General features: G+C 52.2%; 1 long non-coding RNA gene across 3 annotated transcripts in view; it reads left to right on the top strand.

The window, feature by feature from the left end:
• The first annotated feature begins 2,300 nt into the window (after window positions 1-2,300).
• The window catches only part of LOC112657702 (uncharacterized), a 30,245-nt gene continuing 13,937 nt past the window's right edge, over window positions 2,301-18,608 (top strand). Inside the window, exons 1-3 of one of the 3 annotated variants that reach the window (XR_004817938.2) lie at window positions 2,301-2,466; window positions 4,844-5,020; window positions 11,847-11,908. This is a non-coding gene — a long non-coding RNA (uncharacterized LOC112657702). Of the gene's footprint in view, window positions 2,467-4,843; window positions 5,021-9,868; window positions 11,909-18,608 lie in introns of those variants that run through there. The other 2 variants (XR_003135235.3, XR_004817937.2) reach the window with 2 other exon arrangements.

Below are 18,608 nucleotides of genomic sequence, written 5' to 3' on the forward strand. Positions count from 1 at the left end.
GGCTGCTGAAACTCCATCGCATCTGTGGACCACACACTGGGTCTTAGGAGGGGCACGGGAGGAGTCAATCCTGAAGATCAGGCCACACCTGGGGCCTTTTTTGCCAGTAAGGGGATGACTGATGCTTTAGAATAGAGGTCAGAAAACTCTTTCTGTGAAGGGCCAGGTAGTAAATGACGTTTTAAGCTCAGCAGCACAAAAGCAGTCATAGCCAGTAGTAGTAAACGAATGAATGAGGCTCTGTTCTAATAGAAGTTTATTTGCAAAAATAGATGGGAGGCCAGATCTGGCCCTTGGGCCATAGTTTTGCCAGCCCCTAGTTTAGTAAAAGTACAGACATAAATGACCAGTATGGTAAGGGTTCTCCATGGAGGTTGAGGCATATAAGGATTGGTAAAAGAACTGGGTGGGATTAAGTATGGAGAGGTAGACATTCCTAATCAGTGGTGCCAGAGGAAAAAGAATGAAAAGAAGTTACAAAAGGCTTGTTTTCATTCATGTCAGGGAAGACCCTATAAAACAACAAAGGGGTAATCCTGTATCATCAGAGGTATGCAAGCAGGAGATGGGGGATGGAGGAATTGGGCTTGGTGTTCTTTAATGTCCAGTTTTGCTCTGGAGGGAAAGGTTCTCTGCCTCCCATGATGGCCGTGTCTTCCCATCTTTCCCAGTACTCAGTGCTGAGCTGGTCCATCCTGCCCATACAGCAGGACATAGATAATACATCAGAGATACAGCCACAGTCTCTTAGAACCCAAGGCTCCAGGAGTCAGGGAGACATTTGTAGAGCTGGCTTGATTGGAGACTTGTGGTGAGCCTGGTGGGGGCTGGAGAGGCCTCTGGCTGCAGATATGCTTCCCTACCCTCATGGGTGATAGAAAGCTGGCTCTTCAAATGGGCAGCCTGGCCTGGGACTGAGAGAGCATTTAGAGCTTAGTTTGTCACTCCCCTGAACAAGATGGTGGAGGGGATTTAATGAGTTAATTTCTCTGGTCCTTCTGAGCATAAGCATCTTGGGGCCAGGACATAGCCACCAATGACTACAGATGGAAACACAAGCCTCCATATCAGTTTTGGCTGGCCCCTGGAAGGAAGGTTGTAACTGGGACCTCCAGGTTCCTTGAAGCAACATTCTGGATCCATTCGCTTCAGTTCTGTAAAGTTGTAACTGAGCTTGGAGAGGTCTGACCATTCAATCTCACCATAAACCTGTGAAATGTGGTACCATCCAGGGGATTTTGATTGCTAGCAACAGAAACCCCAACTCAAATGGCCATAGAGAAGCAGAGAAGTAACTGACTCATCACCAAGGGCATGAGGCCCTCCAAGTTAGTGAGGTGGCCACTCAGGTAAAGGAATCCCCAATCCCAAATGACTTACATCAATGAAGAAATGCATCCACAATTTCAGCAACGATATTCAGTAACATGGGACCCCACCTCCTAGCCACAGCAGATGGGACCAGAGGGAAGCGTGAGACTAAGTGCAACTAATCTGTAGCCTGGTCAGCAGCCAATGAAATAGTCTGGAGGCGGAGCTCTGCCCATTCGGGGTGCCAGCAATTAAGGGATCCAGGGTGAATCTTGCTCTTGAGAATTTGATTTAGAGAGTTGGATAGAGTATGGGACAATCCATGAGGGATCTGAAGACAAAAATCCAACCAAAGGTAGTGAATAAAAGGAAATGAGCCAGAAAGATGCAGGAGCCAGGAGGAGTGAAGAGCAGATAGAGCCAACCTGGAGAGGATCAGCCATCTTTAAAGTCATAAACAGGGGATTCTCTTTCCCTGGAGCTGAAGCAAGTCTTTCCCAATCTCCATTTTGTTCTAGTCTTTTTTTTTTTAAATATTTTTTTTTTACATTTTTAAAATTTAAATTCAATTTGCCAACATGTAGTATAATACCCAGTGCTCATCCCATCAAGTCCCCTTGAGAGAAAGAGCATGAGCAGGGGGAGGGGCAGAGGGAGAGGAAAACAGCCTCCTCACTGTGGGGCTTGATCCTAGGACCCTGATATCACTATCTGAGCAGACATCAGGTGCTTAATGGACTGAGCCGCCTAGGTGCCCCTGTTTTGGTCTTTAGGAGCCTGGTTGAGTGGCTCACCATGAAAGTCATGCCAAGTGACTGGCCTGACTGAGTTGCTGTATTTGCTGCTGCCACAATATCTTTATATATGACCTACCACCAGCCTCTCACTATGACTTGGAAGGTCTTGAGGAGAGAAGTGAATCTCTCGGAACTCTGCATGATTCTCTTGCAGGGTCATGATGTGGCATAGGCCAGAATTTCTGGGTCAGGTTCTCTTTCCCAGGGTATCTCAAGAGGAATGAAGGGGTGCTGGAAATGACATCCAGGTCTCTGGTCTTCTGGACCTCCCAATGACATTAGACCCATTGCCATCTCTGGGCCTGAGCGAGTTGGCTGTCAACCAGGGCCAGGTAACTTGGCCAATAGTGCCAGGAAGGTATGCTCAACCAGGAAGATAAGTGTAGGTTGCAAGCAGAGGGAAGGGGGAAGCAGGGAAGGCCCTGTGGGATCTCCAAGGCATAAACATATGCTGCCTGTGTCCCTTCTCTGTCACTCCCACCCCCGATTTCATCAGCAGCACCTGGAATTTTTCAGACTAGGGAGACCATCCAGACCCCATAGGCTGAGGATGTAGTCATGGGAGCCCAACTAGACTGAATCTGCCATTTACTGTGTGAGCTGGGTGAGTCACCTAACTTCCCTGGGCCTCCACTTCCCCATCTGTAAAATGGGGATGATAGAACCTACTACAGAGGATGGGAGGATTATAGGAGTTTACATATGTAAAACACTTGAAATGATGCCCGGTATATAGTACTCGATCACTAAATATTAGCCACTAATTAGCCTCCCTCCTAAGAGCGAGGGATCAGGGAAAGGAGTGGGGGAAGAGGGGTTTAGAGAAAAGAGAAAAAGATGCAGAGAGAAACATTGAAAGAGGAAGGGAACAAAAGAGGCAAAGAGGAAATGTGGGGCCCATTTGGGTGCCAGCTTTGTCCACTCGGGGGCTTGCTTAGGGCTCCTTTTCTTATTCTTCCCTCCCCCATATAATCTCCCTGGAATTCTGAGGAATTCTGCTTCCAACCCCCAGTAGTTGCCATGGTGATGGAAACCTGGACCCAGTGGAAAGTTCTCTGCTTGGCAACGAGGCTGCAGCACCCTGCCTTCCGCCTGCCTGCCTGTGCGTAGGCGGCCAGCTACAACTGCTTCTAGATTTGGGGCCAGCATGGCCTCTCTGTGGAGACCTAGCCCTTCCCCCCTCGGAATCTAGGATGGAGGCCTTGGTGTGACTGACACCAAAGGCCCTCAGAGAATATCTAGCTCATCCCTTTTTTACAGCTGGGACATTGGGCCAGAAGGGTGGCTTGGATGATTTGTCCAAGGTCGCACAGGCCTCCTGACTTGCCCAGGTCCTCTCTCCAGGGCTTAGCCGTGATTCGGGCAGTCATGGTGCACCTGAGGACAACACAGATGGGAGTAGCTATGTGATAGCTCAGCCCCAGAGAACAGGCAGGCTGCTGAGAGCCAGGGGTACACAGGAAAAGAATGGGAGTAAGAAGGTCATAAAGCCAGCCTTTAGCAACTTCCCTCTAGGCTTCCCTGTCAGGGTCTCACGGTCTATCTTGGCTCCTCCCTCTGTCCTTGGCCTTCCCCCTTGACTGAGCCTCAGTCCCCAGCAGGAGGCCAGCTGCTCCTTTCAGGGTTGGTAGGTCGTGGCTTAATGAGGAATCTCCTACATTTCACCTCCCCAGGTACTTACTTGATTTTTTTTCCTGCGGACCCCATTTTGTCAAAACCCCTGTCCCTTGAGTAAACAGTCTTTATTCAGTAGCTTTGAATACCACAGCCCATTTTTGATCATCAAAGCCTTGTAGAACCCAGGCTTTGACTGCCCCAGAAGCAGAGACTTGGAGCTTGTGTGGTTGTGTGGCACATATGTGAGACAGTTCCAGGAAGGGAAAACTGACACTAGTTCAGGGCTTATGGTCCCCACCTCTCAAAATTTGGCAGGAGAGGGTTCCTGGTTTGACTACAATAGAATTTCCCCCAGTTCCCATAAGTTCACTGCAGCAGGTGGGATGTGAGCTGTCTTAGAAGCCCTGGCTATTGACCAGATTGAGATGAGGCTGGGTTGTATTGTGCCTCACTTCATGAGCCTTGACCGTGTAGACACTTTAGGTTGATGCTGAGAACCCAGCTCATGGAAAACAGGGGCACCCCACCTCGTTTCTGATAACATGACTTGGAGACGTAACTATGCCTTGGAGCAAAGACCTTTCTTTGTGCAGTGTTAGTGGCCTGAGAAGTTATAACCCAAGGAATAGGATAGGCTGGAAAATTCCCTTAGAGAAAGAGTTAGTTCAATGTCTTCATTACACAGGAGTGTGAACTATAACCTAGAAAGGGGAAGTGATGGCATAGGCAGGTGATGGGTACGAGGTCCAGGTTTCATCTCCATCACTCCTGAGCTATGTGGTTACAGAAGAATTGCATCATTTCTCTGACCCCCAAGTCTTCCCACCTGTAAAATGAGACCCAGCATATTAACCACTGTTAATTCCTCCACAATGTTCCTTAGGGGAAGGACCATGCCAACCTGTTATTTCTCTCCACCATACTAGCATGGAGAGCCTGGCATAGTAGTCCTGGCTATATCAAAGGGTAGAAACAAACATGAGAGCATTCCTTCCCCAGACTGTCCACCACTCATTCATTTCATTCATTAACTCATTTGTTCAGCCAAGATTTATTGTCATTTCCTATGTGTGGGAGACAGACGAGGAGCTTAAAATTGGCTGATGGGGTTTGGACAGGTGGTCCCCACACACTGGAATATGTGAAGTACAGGACATTATGTGAACACAGAAGAGGAGATCACCCTCAGTTTTGCAGAGCCCAGGAAGACATCCCTGAGAAGTGACAACTCGGCCAAGTCCTCAAAGATAAGATTTAATAAAAGCAAAAGAAGCAGAATTAGAGTTTCAGGGAAGGTAAGTGTAAACTGCATGGGGAGGGAGTCCTCTGGGGCCACACAATTCCCTTCTCCCTGCCTCTACTTCTCAAAGAGAGATCTCATCCAGAGCAGAGACTAGTGAGGTGGTGGTTCAGGACCACGGAGAGCACCACAGCAACCTTCCAGGACACCATTTTGGTCTGGCTAATCCTGCGGGGGCACAGTCAGGCCAACACCTGAGATGAAGAAGGGCGGGGTCTATGGGGGCTTGGGAACTACCAGGCTGCGAGCAGAGGAAGGAGAGTCTGGGGGACTCCCTGAGGCCTAGGGTGCCAAGTGTCACTTCTCCTATTGGGTAAAGGCTGTAGTCACAGACCAAGGGGAGCTTGGTGAGCAACTCCTAGGTCTGGGAGCCCAGGAACTCCTACTGGCCACAAGGGAAACAGTAAGATGATTGAGACAAGTAGTTCTCAGTTGTTTAGGATCAGAAAGCCCCTTTAGAATCTGACAAGTAATAATAAATTTAGAAACATAACATAATAAGTAAATAACATAGCATATCAGAAGGTGGTAAATGCTGGGTGGGGGGGGGACATCTTCCCACCCCCAATAACAACAACAACAACAACAAACTCTCAAGTGAATCTAAAATTTTGGCACAATTCAAGGGGCTTTTTTATTTAGCACACCCAAAATCTTTACGGATATAGTTAAGAACAAGTCCCTCCCCAGTGTACAATCCACTATGCATAAAAGTAGGGAAGGGGCGGATGAGGAGGTAGAGAGGAAGCTGGGCTGAGTCTGCCTGGATCCCCAAGCCCAATATGAGAGGGGACCCCATGTTCCCTGACCAGCTCCTAGGGACATCCTCAGGCTCTCAGCTCCTGACTTACTTGCAGTCTCACCCTTCCATTATATTTTTTTAAAGATTTTATTTATTTATTCATAAGAGAGAGACACACACACACAAAGGCAGAGACATAGGCAGGCTCCCTGCATGAAGCCTGATGTGGGACTCGATCCTGGGACCCCAGGATCACGCCCTGAGCTGAAGACAGGCACTCAACCGCTGAGCCACCCAGGTGTCCCTCCATTATATTTTTTAGTTGAACACCTATGTCAGATCAGTCATTATTCTAGATGTTTAGGATATATCGGTTAAGTCGAAAAAGTAATGTCTATATTCCCATAAAGCTTAAATTCTAGTGAATGGAGACAGATAATAGATAATAAAATATTGAAATTATATAGTGTTAAAAGTGATAAATGCTATGGAAAAAGAAAAAGGAAAAAAACCTGGCAGGATAAGAGGAATTGGGAGCACCCAGCATGAGCTCGGAAGCGGGGAGGCAGTTGCAGTGTTAAATATGGAGGTTACGCTGAGGCTTACTGAGAAAGTGACTCCTGAGCAAAGATGTGAAGGGGTTGAGAGACTCAGCCATGCACACGTGAGGTTTGAGGGACAGAAAGGGGCTCCAGGCAGAGGGAACAGCCCGTGCAGAGGCTGTGCTGGAGAAATAGCAGGGAGAAGTCAGGGAAGAGGTAAAAGGGGTGAGTGGGAGCAGATGGTGGGGAAGCTTGCACAAGGTTGTAGCCAGAGCAATGGAGGGAGCCAGCAGATTCTGGAGTGATTCTGGGGGTCGAACCAACGGGATTTGCAGAAGGATCAAATGTGGAATGGAAGAGAAAGAGAAGAATCAGGGATGACTAAAGTTTTGGCCTGAGCAGCTGGAAAGATGGAGTTGCCATCAACGGAGATGGGGAAGGATGTGGGCAGAGCAGGTTTGGGAGGACAGACCTAGTCTGGCCATGTTCTTTTTGAGATGTTCGTTGGACATCCTGCTGGAGACACTGAGGAGGCATTGGAAATCTGATTCTGGTTTCCATAGCTCCCAATGGCTGAAATGGAACAAGCCTGTCAGAGGCTGCTTGAGCCCACGTCCCCATCAGGGCTGGCCCATTTCCTCCACACATTTCCCACCATTGCTTCCAGGTCTCTAGGGGTGGGTCACTGCCATCTGCCAGGGCAACCCCTGTATGTCTGGATAGTCCTGAGAGAGAGAAGTTTTTCCTACATGGAGGAGACTTGGGTCCCAGGGTCTCAGGACCACAGGAGAAACTCCATTAAGAGAGAGCTGTAGAGGACTGCAAGCGTTCTTGATATCTTCCCAGGGTCTGACTGCAATCTTTTGTGACTAGTTTTCCCGCAAGCACCTGGGGAGCTTTCCAGTGTATGCTCCCTTTCTCTTAAGCTGGCTCTGGTGGGCTCTGCTCCTGCCATCGGAGACCTCTGCCCAGCCAAGCCAAGTACTGACACTGGCTGTGAAGATTCAGTGAAAGAAAAAATGTCAAATGCTTAGCCCGTGCCTGGTGCAACCAGGTGCTAGATGCAAAGAAATCGTCACCTGTGACAGAGATGATTACCTGTTCCCCAGAAGCATCCAGAAAGACAGTGATCTGGGAAGAAGACCCTTACATTCTAAGAGGTGGGTAGGAGTTAACCAGATAAAGAGGGGGATGAAAGGATTTCCTGTCCCCAAGCCATCTCTTCTTCATACTGAGCGGGCTCAGCTCTCACCACACTTCCTCTGCCACGGCTAGCATGGTTCTGCTCCTTAGTGGCAGCTCCCAGAAGAACATAGCATGATGCAGAAGTATGTGGGGACTAGAGCTAGGTGTTCAAATCCAGGCCCCATGCTGGCTGTTGCGACCTAGGACAAGGTACTTGACCTGTCTGTATTTCTGCTTCCTCATCTGCAGACAAAGGGGTAGCAAAAGGGCCTATTCTGTAGACTGCTTGTGAAGATAAAGTTGCATAATGGCTGGCAAGAGTCTCGAGTGCTCAAGAAATGCATCTATTATCATGGTTGGGGCTTGACACTGCACTGGCCTCAGCTTCTGCTCAGCCCCGCATACCCTGACAGGCCTGTCGCAGGTCACAAAGCCTGCTCCAGTCCCTGAGCTCAGGTGGCTCACTTTTACAGAGAAGGAAATGAAGGTGACTCAGGCCAAATGCCATTTCTGAAACCCGACAGCTAGTCGGGGGCAAACTCAGCCGTAGAGGACAGACAGGCAGTTGCTGTGGGATCCAAGTGAAGGTGTGGTGGGAGCTCAGGGCAGGGAGCAGGAAGCTGAGGAGACAGGCAGGGCTGAGTGGGGGGAGGCAGGTTCCAGCAGGAAGAGAGAGAGGAAACCAAGCAGCCTCCCAAGAGGCAGGGGAAACTGGCCACGGACACCTGGCTGTCCTTTTACGTCCCTGCAGGGCTCTGAGCCTCACCGCTGCCCCTGGGCTGCTGCAGAGAAGCCCTCTGCTGAGTCATCCAGAGGCTGGAACAGTCGTGGAACTTCCCGAGTCTTCTGTAGGGCTGGCCGGTGTTGTTCCCCTGCTCCTCTGAGCTTCCACTTTGCTCTGGCCTGGCCTCCAGCTGATTGTGTACCCTTGGGAAAGTCACTTTACCTCTCAACCTCTGACTGTCCAGAGGGGGTTCCCATCACCAGAATGCAGCCCCCAGGAAGTCAGGGACTTTGATAGCCTGTTTGCTATGTATTCTAGGGCCAACAACATGTGATGCTTGCAGAGCTTTTGTCAAGTAAGTGAGTGAATGAATGCCCAGCCTTAGTCTGAGGGCAGTAGCAGAAACCAGATGAGCAAATAGGCAGCAAAGACCGACTGGGTCCTGTGCTCCAGATCCACACACACTGGCAAGTAGACCCCCGCTTCAGGATGCTTCCAGGCCTCAGATTATCCTTAACCAGACCCAGACTTATCACCTGCCCTCCCTCCCCCGCTGCTGCCCATGCATTCCTAGCCCCAACATCTTTGCCCCTAACCACGGAGAAGGAGTCCCCTCAGTGTCCTCACCCTCATCTCCTCACCTCCTAAATAACCTTCTATCCTACCCACTCTCTCCATCTGAACTCCATCACCTTGCCAGACCACATCCTCTCTCCCCTCCTGCCTTCCAGAATGACCTCCCAACTGACCTGTGTCCAGGCACACCCTGACCCACCCCATTTCATTCTCTCCACTGCAGCCAGATGGGTCTTTCACTCCCAGGGCTCCACACTGTCCTTAGGACGGAGTCCAAATTCCTCAGCAAGGCCTGGATGGCCCTTGGAAACTGGAATCCTGCATATGTCCCACTTCCTCCCTCTCCTTCTTATTTCATAACATTCCCCTTGTGTTTCAGGAACCACCATGCTGTTGTCATGCCTCTGTACCTTTGCATGTTCCATTCCTTTGGCCTCCCTCCTCTGTATGATAAACATTCATCTCTCAAATCCCTCACAAAGTCCTAGTAAACCCATCCTGACCCCAGAATTGTATAATTTCTTCTCAGATTTGTACAACTTATTGTGAACACAATTTATGTCCCATTTCTCATATTGTTCCTCAAGTATTTGGAAGTTTCTGATCCCGAAGAAGTATTCCTAGAATAGTCACATGGTTTGTTCAGATTGAACATGAATATATATGAATATTAAAATGTAAACAGTGTCTAGTTTAAGTAGCTGTTCATAAATATGTAATCTATGAATGTATTGAAGGATAGAAAAATGAGCGGATAAATGGAAGGATGGAAGAAAGAATGATCGGATAGATGGATAGACGGAAGGAGGGAAAAGAGGAAATGTGGATGGGTGGATATATTGAAGGAACAAGGATGAAATGAAGGATGGACAGCTGGGTGGGAGGAAGGAAGGATAAAGTTAAAGGATGGATAGATGGAGGGAGGGAAGGAGGGAGGGAGGGAGGGAGGGAGGGAGGGAGGGAGGGAGGGAGGGAGGGAAAGAGTCAAGTTTGGATGCTTAGAAGGAAGAGTAGAGAGATGAAAGAGAGGAAGGAAGAGAGAAAGCATGAAAAGATAAAAGAGTAGTTGGATGGAATGGATGGATGGAAGTAAAAAAGTGTGAAATGGATGATGGGTGGAAGAATGGATGGTTGATAAAGGATGGAGGGATGGGTGGATGGATAGATGAGTGGATGGATGGGTGAATGAATGGTTGATAGAGGATGGAGGGAGGGATGGAGGGATGGATGGAGGGATGGAGGGATGGATGGATAGGTGGACAGATGGATGGATGGATAGGTGGATGGATGGATGGAAGGATGGCCGGATGGATAGATGAGTGGATGGATGGGTGGATGGGTGGATGGTTGAGTAGATAAAAAGATAAAAAGGGATAAAAGGATGGAAGAATGTAAAGGAAGATAGGAGGAAGAATGGAAGTATGGTTAGGTGAAACGATCAATACTTAGCTGTGATTCATGGAGAGATGTAAGAGTTTTGGCGCCACTTGAGCTGGTCAGCTTTCTCACTAGGCATCCTGGGCTCCCAGTTGGCCCCGGCATGGGACATTTACACTGCACATTTCGACCATAGGCAATAAGCTAATCATCTACTTGTGGTTGTTAAGAAAACCAAGAATGCTAGAGATCATTAGGCTCAGTATGTTCAAGGGAGTGTCAGAGGAAGTGGGGCTCAGAGGGCGTGGGCAGCCCGCCTAGGTCAGAGCCAGCTCCCGAGGTATCTGACTGGAACTCAGCGCTTCCAGCTCCCTCCAGAGCTCTGCATTCTACTCTTTGATTTGCTCGAAGCTTCTCCCCAGAGGCTCATTCTGAGCAGGCCCTGCCTATCCACCAACTGGGGGAGAGATTTTTTTTTTTTTTATGGAACAAATGAGAAAAGGAAATGATCTCAACCTGGGGTTGAGGCTGGGGAGGCCAGACCGAGGCAGCTGCTTTTCCACACTGAACATGACCCTGGGCACATTCCTGAGTGGCAGGAAGAGGATCTGGTGCAGTGCCAGCTTCCTGGCCTCCTGCCAGGGCCATGGCGTAGAAAAGGTTTGGGGGAGTAGCAGAGAGCGGTCTGGGTGCCCAGAAAACGCTCAGGGAAGGTGAGCTGCAGGTCAGAGCACCCCTCATCCAACCCAGGACAGGGTCTGAGCATGGAGGCATCCATGGTCCCTCTTCTCCATTCCCTACCCGTCCTCTGCGGTCAAGGTCCAAAGGCTGAACCTCTATCTGTGTCCTCAGCCTTGTTCCCTTGGTAACACTCACCTCTCTCTCCAAGCTCTTTACCCATGGATTTCATTATTGAAGCTTCCAGAAGATGCTCGGACACCTGTGCTACCCATATATTGCCCTGTATCCCTGCATCCCATCGTGGGTGGCAGTGACCAAGGGGGCCTGGGCCTGGGAACCTTGCTCCTTTCTCTAGTCCCCTTCCATGCAAAGCCCCAGCCAGGGACACCCGGCGGTTACTCCCCTAACTCTTCCACCTTCCCCTCTCACTGGAGTGGGGGTGCTTGGAGTTTCTCCTCTGCAGACCCTGACCCAGAACCCAGCACAAAAGGCCAAGTGAGGTCACACCATTCAACTACCCAAGGGTGCAGATTCTGGAAGGTACTATCAATGAGAGGTAAAGACTTCGCCTCTTTAGCCTCCCTCTCTAATTTTTTAAGTTCTGCTGCATGTTCGTTTTCTTTACGGCAGCCGAAGAACGAAAGCAGATTTTTGAACCAGCAATGGTTTTAGTGTTTTCTTTTTCTCCTTTCTTCCCTGGGAAACAATTCAGGGCTTTCTTTTCATGGTTCATGACCATAGAGACTGAAAAAAAAAAAAAAAAAAAAAAAAAACCCTCTGCTTTGGAAAATCCAGGGAGAGTCCAAGTTTCCTAGGGAGGCCGGCCCGGCTGGTGGGGTGTGGGCTTTCTCGCTTTCTTTGGTGCAGACGTGGTTGGCCGGTCCCTGCCGGTCAGCCTCAGACACTCAGCCCTTTGTGGGCCTCACGCCCGCTGCGGTTTTTAATGTTGTTATGTGTCAGAGTTAAGAATCTGTGGTTTTTAATTGCACTTCAGGATACCACCCGGCTCTGTGCTCAACAGCTGCGCCCCTAACAGGCCGAGCGGAGGGACTCGAGGTAAGGTTTGGGGCTCTGGCGCTGCTACGTCACGAAAGAACACACAGAAATCTGTATTTGTTCAACCAGAGATGTCCTAGAAACCTTTGCGGAGAACTAGATAGGAATTCTAATTTTGAAATATTATGTTTGTGTAAATTAATGTTTGAGTTGGACAAATATATAGAAAAGTATGATAATCCTGTGCTTTGGAATGCTCTTTACTGCTTCAGAGTCCACCCTTCTTTGGGCTTCCTTGTGTCTCTCCTTGACCCTGGTGATCTCTTTTCAGCACTGGAGCCAGAGCAAGACTTGAGGCACACACACCTTTAGGACAGGGGTCAGAACGGTTTCCCTATAAAGGGCCAAATACTAAATATTGGAACATCATGGGTGGTACAGTGTCTGGGGTGGCAACTCAGCTCTGCACAAAGTAGCTATGGGCCATGGTAAACAAGTGAGTGTGGTTGTGTTCTGATAACTTTATTTACAAAAGCAGACCGAGGGCCTGATTTAGCCGTTGGGCTATATTTTGTCAATCTGTCTGTAGAAGAAGGACACACATAAATGACCCATATGGTGAAGAGGCTGAGGTATATGTACCTTAGTGGGAGAATTGCCTGAGGTTCAACATGGAGAAGACTCAGAGGGTTTGACATCCCCCCCTTAAAAGGTCAAGGGATGGAAGAGGGACCACTTAGTGGTCTCAGAGGCCGGCCATAATGAGGGCAAGTGACCAGGGCTTCATTTTCATTCATGACAAGACAAACTCCATCAATAACAAAAGGGTGAGTTCGCCATCATTAAGGGCATGCAAGCAAAGGCTGAGGCATAGGAGAATTGGGTTGAGTGCTCTTCAATGCCCAATTCCTGCTCTTGGAGTTGAAATTCCTCTGCTTCTGCTCAAAACTCTCCATTTCCCCACCCCTGGCCCCTGCTTTGCTCAGAGCAGAAGCCCAAGGCCCCACAGAGACAGACCAACAGCTCAGCACATCCTGCTCCTACTGCCTCCCAAGCTTCTCCCTCTCTGTCCACTGCTGCCCTGTGGGCCCTGGGGTGCTTCCTGCACCCCAGACCCCCTGCCCCACATGCCTCTGCTTTGCCTGATGTGTTTCCTGGAATTCTGTCTCTGGACCTTCCCACAGCCATGTTCATACGGCCAACTGACCTGTATGTCACCTCTGCCCTGCAACCCCAGTCCCCCACCCTATGCTACTGTCCCCCTCAGCACATACCCCTACTTGATAGGCCATTGAGTTTACCTATTTATCTGGTTGGCCTGTTTATTTAGTTCACCGATTCGGCTGTACTCCCCAACCAGCATGGTGGCTCCGCGAGGCAGGAGCTGTCGCTGCGGGGTCACTACTGATTCGCAGTCGGCACTCAACAGTTACTGAAGATGGCAGCTTGTCTCTCACAAAGATGGTGCCACCACACCTCCCTCTGCCAACCCCGCTCTTCTTATGGTGTGATACCGACCCTCACCCTTTTGTGTGGCAGGGGTCTCTCCCCACCTTGAATCTTGGCAGGCCCGTGACCGTGTCAGAGGTGACGTTATGTGGCTTCAGAGATTGGGTCGGAAGAAAGCGACAGAGCTCTGTCCGGTTCTCTTGGGCTGTCCACCCTTGGAAGCCAGCCTCCATGGTGTGAGGAAGCCCAAGCCACACAGAGGCCACAGGTGGATGCTGCAGCCCGTGGCCCTGCGGAGATGCCAGCTGGTGGGCAGCCTCGAGCACCAGACACAGGCACGCAGAAGTCTTCAAAACCAGGTCCGGCCCCAGTCGCTGCAACCACACGACAACGGGTCGACCCCCAGAACTGTGGGGTGTCGTCGTAAAACGTTATTGTTGGCAGCCACTAAGTGTTGGGGGTGATTTGTTAGCTAAAGAACATCCAGGGACAGCAAGCTGGCGTGGCGTTTCTGACCCCCTCGTGCTCACCTCCGTTCTGGGACCCCACTTGGTGCTGATCCCTGGCTGGAAACCAGCCCCCTCACAGGGGTCCTGCTGATTCCACACGTTTTCCTGGACCATGGCTACCTCTTGCACTCTCTGGAAGCTTGCCCTGAGGCAATGAGGTAGGGTCTGCCCTCTTCTCTGGAGCCTGTCAAGACTGCAGGGCTCCCTGCCAATGCTCTTCAGGCCTCGGAAGGCACGAGGACATGGCTCTCCCCAGGTGGGTGCCCCCCCAACCCTAGGGCGACCAGAAAGATGCCCCTGCATGGAGGCTGAGGGCTCCTTGGTCATTGTTCTTTTTTTTTCTTAGTCATTGTTCTTGTTACTGGTGCTCCAGTAACACCTGCGGTGGGCGACAGAGGCACAAGTTTGCTTTTAACTCCCAGCTGCCTCCGTGTGATCCAGGAAAGCTCACCCATCACCGAAGCCCGGTTAGGCCCCATTAGGCCCCGGGGCTAAAAGCGTGAGGCCAAGAAGAGGAGAATATCCTTCCATCCCTCTCGCTGCTACCCCCCCGACACATCCTGTTCATGAACGTTCTTTCCAAGACGATTGGCAGTGCCTGTTCCATTCAGATTTCACCCGACAAATGTCCCAGTGCCCATGCAGGATGTGGTTCAGCATTGTGGTCCCAGCCAGTGACCCCCAGAGAGCCCACAAAACAGGTGTTTTCCTGAAAGTCTGGCCTATTCTACGAGCACCCAGTTCCACTTCTTTTCTTCTTCCAGAGTCATCCTGGCCCAGGTGGGGGCAGGTTCCGTTGCATGTGCCAAACGTGCTCAGAGCCAGGCCAGGGCTAGGGCGGAGAATACAGGCTCCAGAGTAAACCAGACCCGGGTTTTCATTCACTTTGGGACTTTGGCTAAGTCCCTTACCCTCTGTGATCTCGGGGACATAGTCTTTCTGGAGCGACCTTGGGATTCAGTGAGGTGACGTGTAAAATGTGTTCTTCATGGTGCCTGGCACGGTGTAGGCTTGCAGTCCATGGGAGTTGTCACCTTGGTTATGGGACTCACTAAGGCCATGGGGCCAAAGCCCAGGCAGCCCCGTGTCCCTACTCCTGCGCTGCTCCAGGCTGACCGTACCCTGCCTCATGTCGTGCTTGCAAGTGCACACTCCACCTTCCTGGGGCTTCGTCCTCTCTTCGCTGCCCCCTACACCTCTGGAGAGACAGTGTAGGGAGTAAACTTAGGGCCACAAAGCCGGATCCCCCTGGGACTTCCTTCCTGGGCTTGCAAATCAGAATAAGCTCCCCTTCTCTGCCTTTGCAGACCTCTCCTTCTTTTCTTGTTTCCCCCAGACAAAACAGAAGGAAGGTTCCAGGAAAGGAGGAGGTGTCACAATTTGGCCTTTGACCCAGGGTCAAATGGATCAAGGCTTGGTTGCTGGAAGCAACACGAACCCCCGGAGGGCTTGGAGGATGTGACTCTGCCCCTTACTAGCTGTGTGACCTTGGGCAGGTCCCTTTACCTCTTTCAGCCTCACTTTTGTCATCTCTGAAATGGGCATAGTAGTACCAACCTGGGGGCACTGGGTGCTTCTGCCTTGCTCTGGGGCTGCCTTGAAGTTGGTCTCCCTCTTCTCTGGAACCATAATCTCTTACCTCCTCCCCCAAAGAAATCCCATGGTGATGATGTACAGGTTTGCTTGCCTGTCACTTTCAAGCACCTTGAGGCCTGGGCCCCTCTGCTGTGTTCCCTGTTAGAGGCTCCATGCCCAGTGCAGGACTGTAGAGGAGAAACCAACCTGCGTCAATGGGGCAGATGTTGACCGATGTATGACCTCACGTCTCCAGGTGCCCCCAGCTAGCGTCCCACCCAGGCTGAGGTAGGGTCAGGGGCAGGCCAAGGAAGGGTGCTCTTAGCTCCCCTGGCCTTTGGAGAATTTTGAGACAGTGGCCCAGGGGCCAGCCCAGCCCAGACCATTGCAGGCGGCACAAACTGAGAGGATGACCAACTGCCCCACTTCCCAGAATCCTAGATCCCCGGAGGGACCTCAGCTAGAAAAATGTTTGGATTCCACAGACCTGAGATGTTTTACTTTCCCAGAGAGTTTCATCTTGTAATCTTTGTCACGCTCATTGTCATCGTCCAGTAAGCTTGCGTAACGGTGTTGATACACCGTGGCTGTTCCCAGCGCTCAAGATGCATGAATGCACCTACTGCACCACCTTTAGAACAGGGGTACGAGTCATTAACCTGGGACCCGGAGCAGTGGGGTAACATGCCCAGGTCATGTAGCTAATGGGCACAGTGGAGCTCTTTGCTTCTTTCTGAGAGCAGCATGGGAGCACAGGCACAAAGTGGTCCTAGGCCCACCAGAAGGCACACTGTAAGTTCTCTCCTATGCCACCCAGGACCTGGTGAGCCTCGGTTTCTCCATCTGTAAGTGAGGACAGTAATGGCCAGCTCGGCGGAGGCACAGTGCCGGTACAGGGAGGAGTCCAATACCCCAAATCCGGCTTTCCCTCCTTGCTGTCTGCCATCTGGCCAAGGCTGGCTCAGAAGTCTGTGCTGATACCACTGTGCTGGAGCAACATTCTGAGGTGGAAGGGATGTAAGAGAAGGGCCAGGGAGGAGCCTTTGAGTGCAGGGCTGGCTGCCCTGGGGGGTGGGGAGGGGCAGCCCAAGTGTGTCATCCTCAGGTGGGGTCATGTGCCCAGACCTCCTCCTGTGAGGGTAGAGCCTTGCCTGGGCCCTTTGATGAACACTTGGCCAGGCTCACAGCAACCCCAGGGCCTGGCCCTGAGCTGTGGGCTGTTTGCCAGAGAAGGGTGATCCTGGGTCAGAAGGCCTCCCCAGGATGGCCCACCCCCACCTTTGAGGAAATCCACTCTGTTCCCTAAAGGATTCCCCGTGTGAGTGTCCCGCCGGCCAAGGTACACAGGGCCTTTGTTTGTGGAGCTTGGGGTGTGGGCAGGAGGGGTGGCTGGGGCTCGGGCCAGGAGGAGCACCTGGCCTGGCGGAAGCCCATTGGACACCTGCCCGGGAGTCACACATATCCCTGGAAATCAGTTTCTGATCCCCCAATTCCCACCCCTGGCCCTTCTGGGTCCTCCGTGTGAGGGGAGGCCTGACGGGGACCTCGGGGCAAGAGAGGCAGAGCCCAGAGCACAGTTTGTCCTTCTCCTCAAGGAAGGGAGCCAGGGAGGGTGGCACTGGCTGAAGGTCACACGGGAGCCCTGGCTGCTGGCCACCTTGGGCCAGGCCGGTCGCAGGAGGCCTGTCATGCACCGAGGGCTCCAAGGTAGCCCTCTGACACTCTGCAAAGGAGGCGACCGCCCGTGGGCAGGACGGAGATACCCTCGGGGCTCAAGCCGCCAGGGAGGGAGCCCTCACTGGATGCACCTCCTCGGCCCTGGCGCGTGTCTGCAGGAAAGGGATCCTGTACCTGTGCTCTGGCCCTGGGACGGGCGTTAAGGGCGATTATTGACGAATCGCAAGCACTAGAAACGAGTCCACGACTTCCTTAACCCTGTCTTGTTAAGGGTTGGGTAAGACAGTGAGACCTTTCAAAACGCCTACAGTTTGGGAGGTTTTCCACCTTCCGGGCCTGGTGCTGAGGACTTCTGGGCGCGGGGCTGGGCGGCCTCCCCCACCCCGACTCCCCCACCTCCCCGAGGGCTGGCAGGAGGTGGTGACGACCGGTGTTCGAGGGGCAGGTGGACGCCTCCCACATGAGCCCCATGCAGAAGACGACCCCCCGCCAGGTCCGTCTCAGCCAGCCCCTGCTCTGTGACCTGGGGCCAGAGACCCCCACCCCGCCTCATCTCCCCATTCCTGCCCGGGGCCTCAGTGTCTCCAGCGGAGCCTTGGTGGGGGGTGCTGAGTGAGCCCTCTTGTGTCCTCCAGCCCTGCCCCTGCATGCGAAGACATCCCGCTGGGTCCTGGGGAAGCCCCTCCGAGGTGGGGAACCCCCCTGGAGCCGCCAGGGTCAGCAGCCTCAGGAAGGAAAGAAAATGCTCTGTAGGTTGTCATAACAGAGAGGGCCTCCAGGCACCTCCTGTTTACCCAGGCTGAGTAAATACAGCCAGGCCCTTAGCAACGGGCACAAAGGGGCCCTTGTGCCGCCCGTGCCCTCCCTCTGCTCCCTCCCTGAGCTCAGCCCGGGCTGGGAGCACTGAGGCTGGGAGCACTACTGCTGGGAGCTCTGAGGCTAGGAGCACTGAGGCTGGGAGCGCTGTGTGGCTGGGAGCACTGAGGCTGGGAGTGCTGTGCAGCTGGGAGCACTAAGGCCAGGAGCATTGTGGCTGGGAGCACTTAGGCTGGGAGTGCTGTGGCTGGGAGCACTACTACTGGGAGCTCTGAGGCTGGGAGCATTGAGGCTGCAAGCACTGCAGCTGGCAGTGCTGAGGCTGGGAGCGCTGAGGCTGGGAGCACTGAGGCTGGGAGCACTGAGGCTGGGAACACTGCAGCTGGGAGTACTGAGGCTGAGAACACTCGGAGAGGCAGGGTGGCCTGGCTCGGGGCCACCTGCTAGGGGACAGGGCGACTGCAGGACCTGCAGTGTGGGGGCTCCCGGGGTATCACCGGGGCTGGGTCCTCCAGGGCAGGAAGTGGCTAGAGGTGTCAGGGATGGAGCAGGGATGGAGCTTCCTGCACCCAGGAAGCAGGGGCTTCCAGTCAGTCTGGACCCTGGAACCCTGCAGAGCACATTAGGAAGCTGCCTCCAGCCTCTGTGTCATCACCGTCAGGGACTTCAAGAGCCCACCTGTCCCACCTGCCCTGGGCACCTCATCCTATGGGACGTGCCCCAGGCCAGACAGA

Source organism: Canis lupus, chromosome 8 (assembly GCF_003254725.2).
Source record: "Canis lupus dingo isolate Sandy chromosome 8, ASM325472v2, whole genome shotgun sequence".
Lineage (NCBI taxonomy): Eukaryota > Metazoa > Chordata > Mammalia > Carnivora > Canidae > Canis > Canis lupus.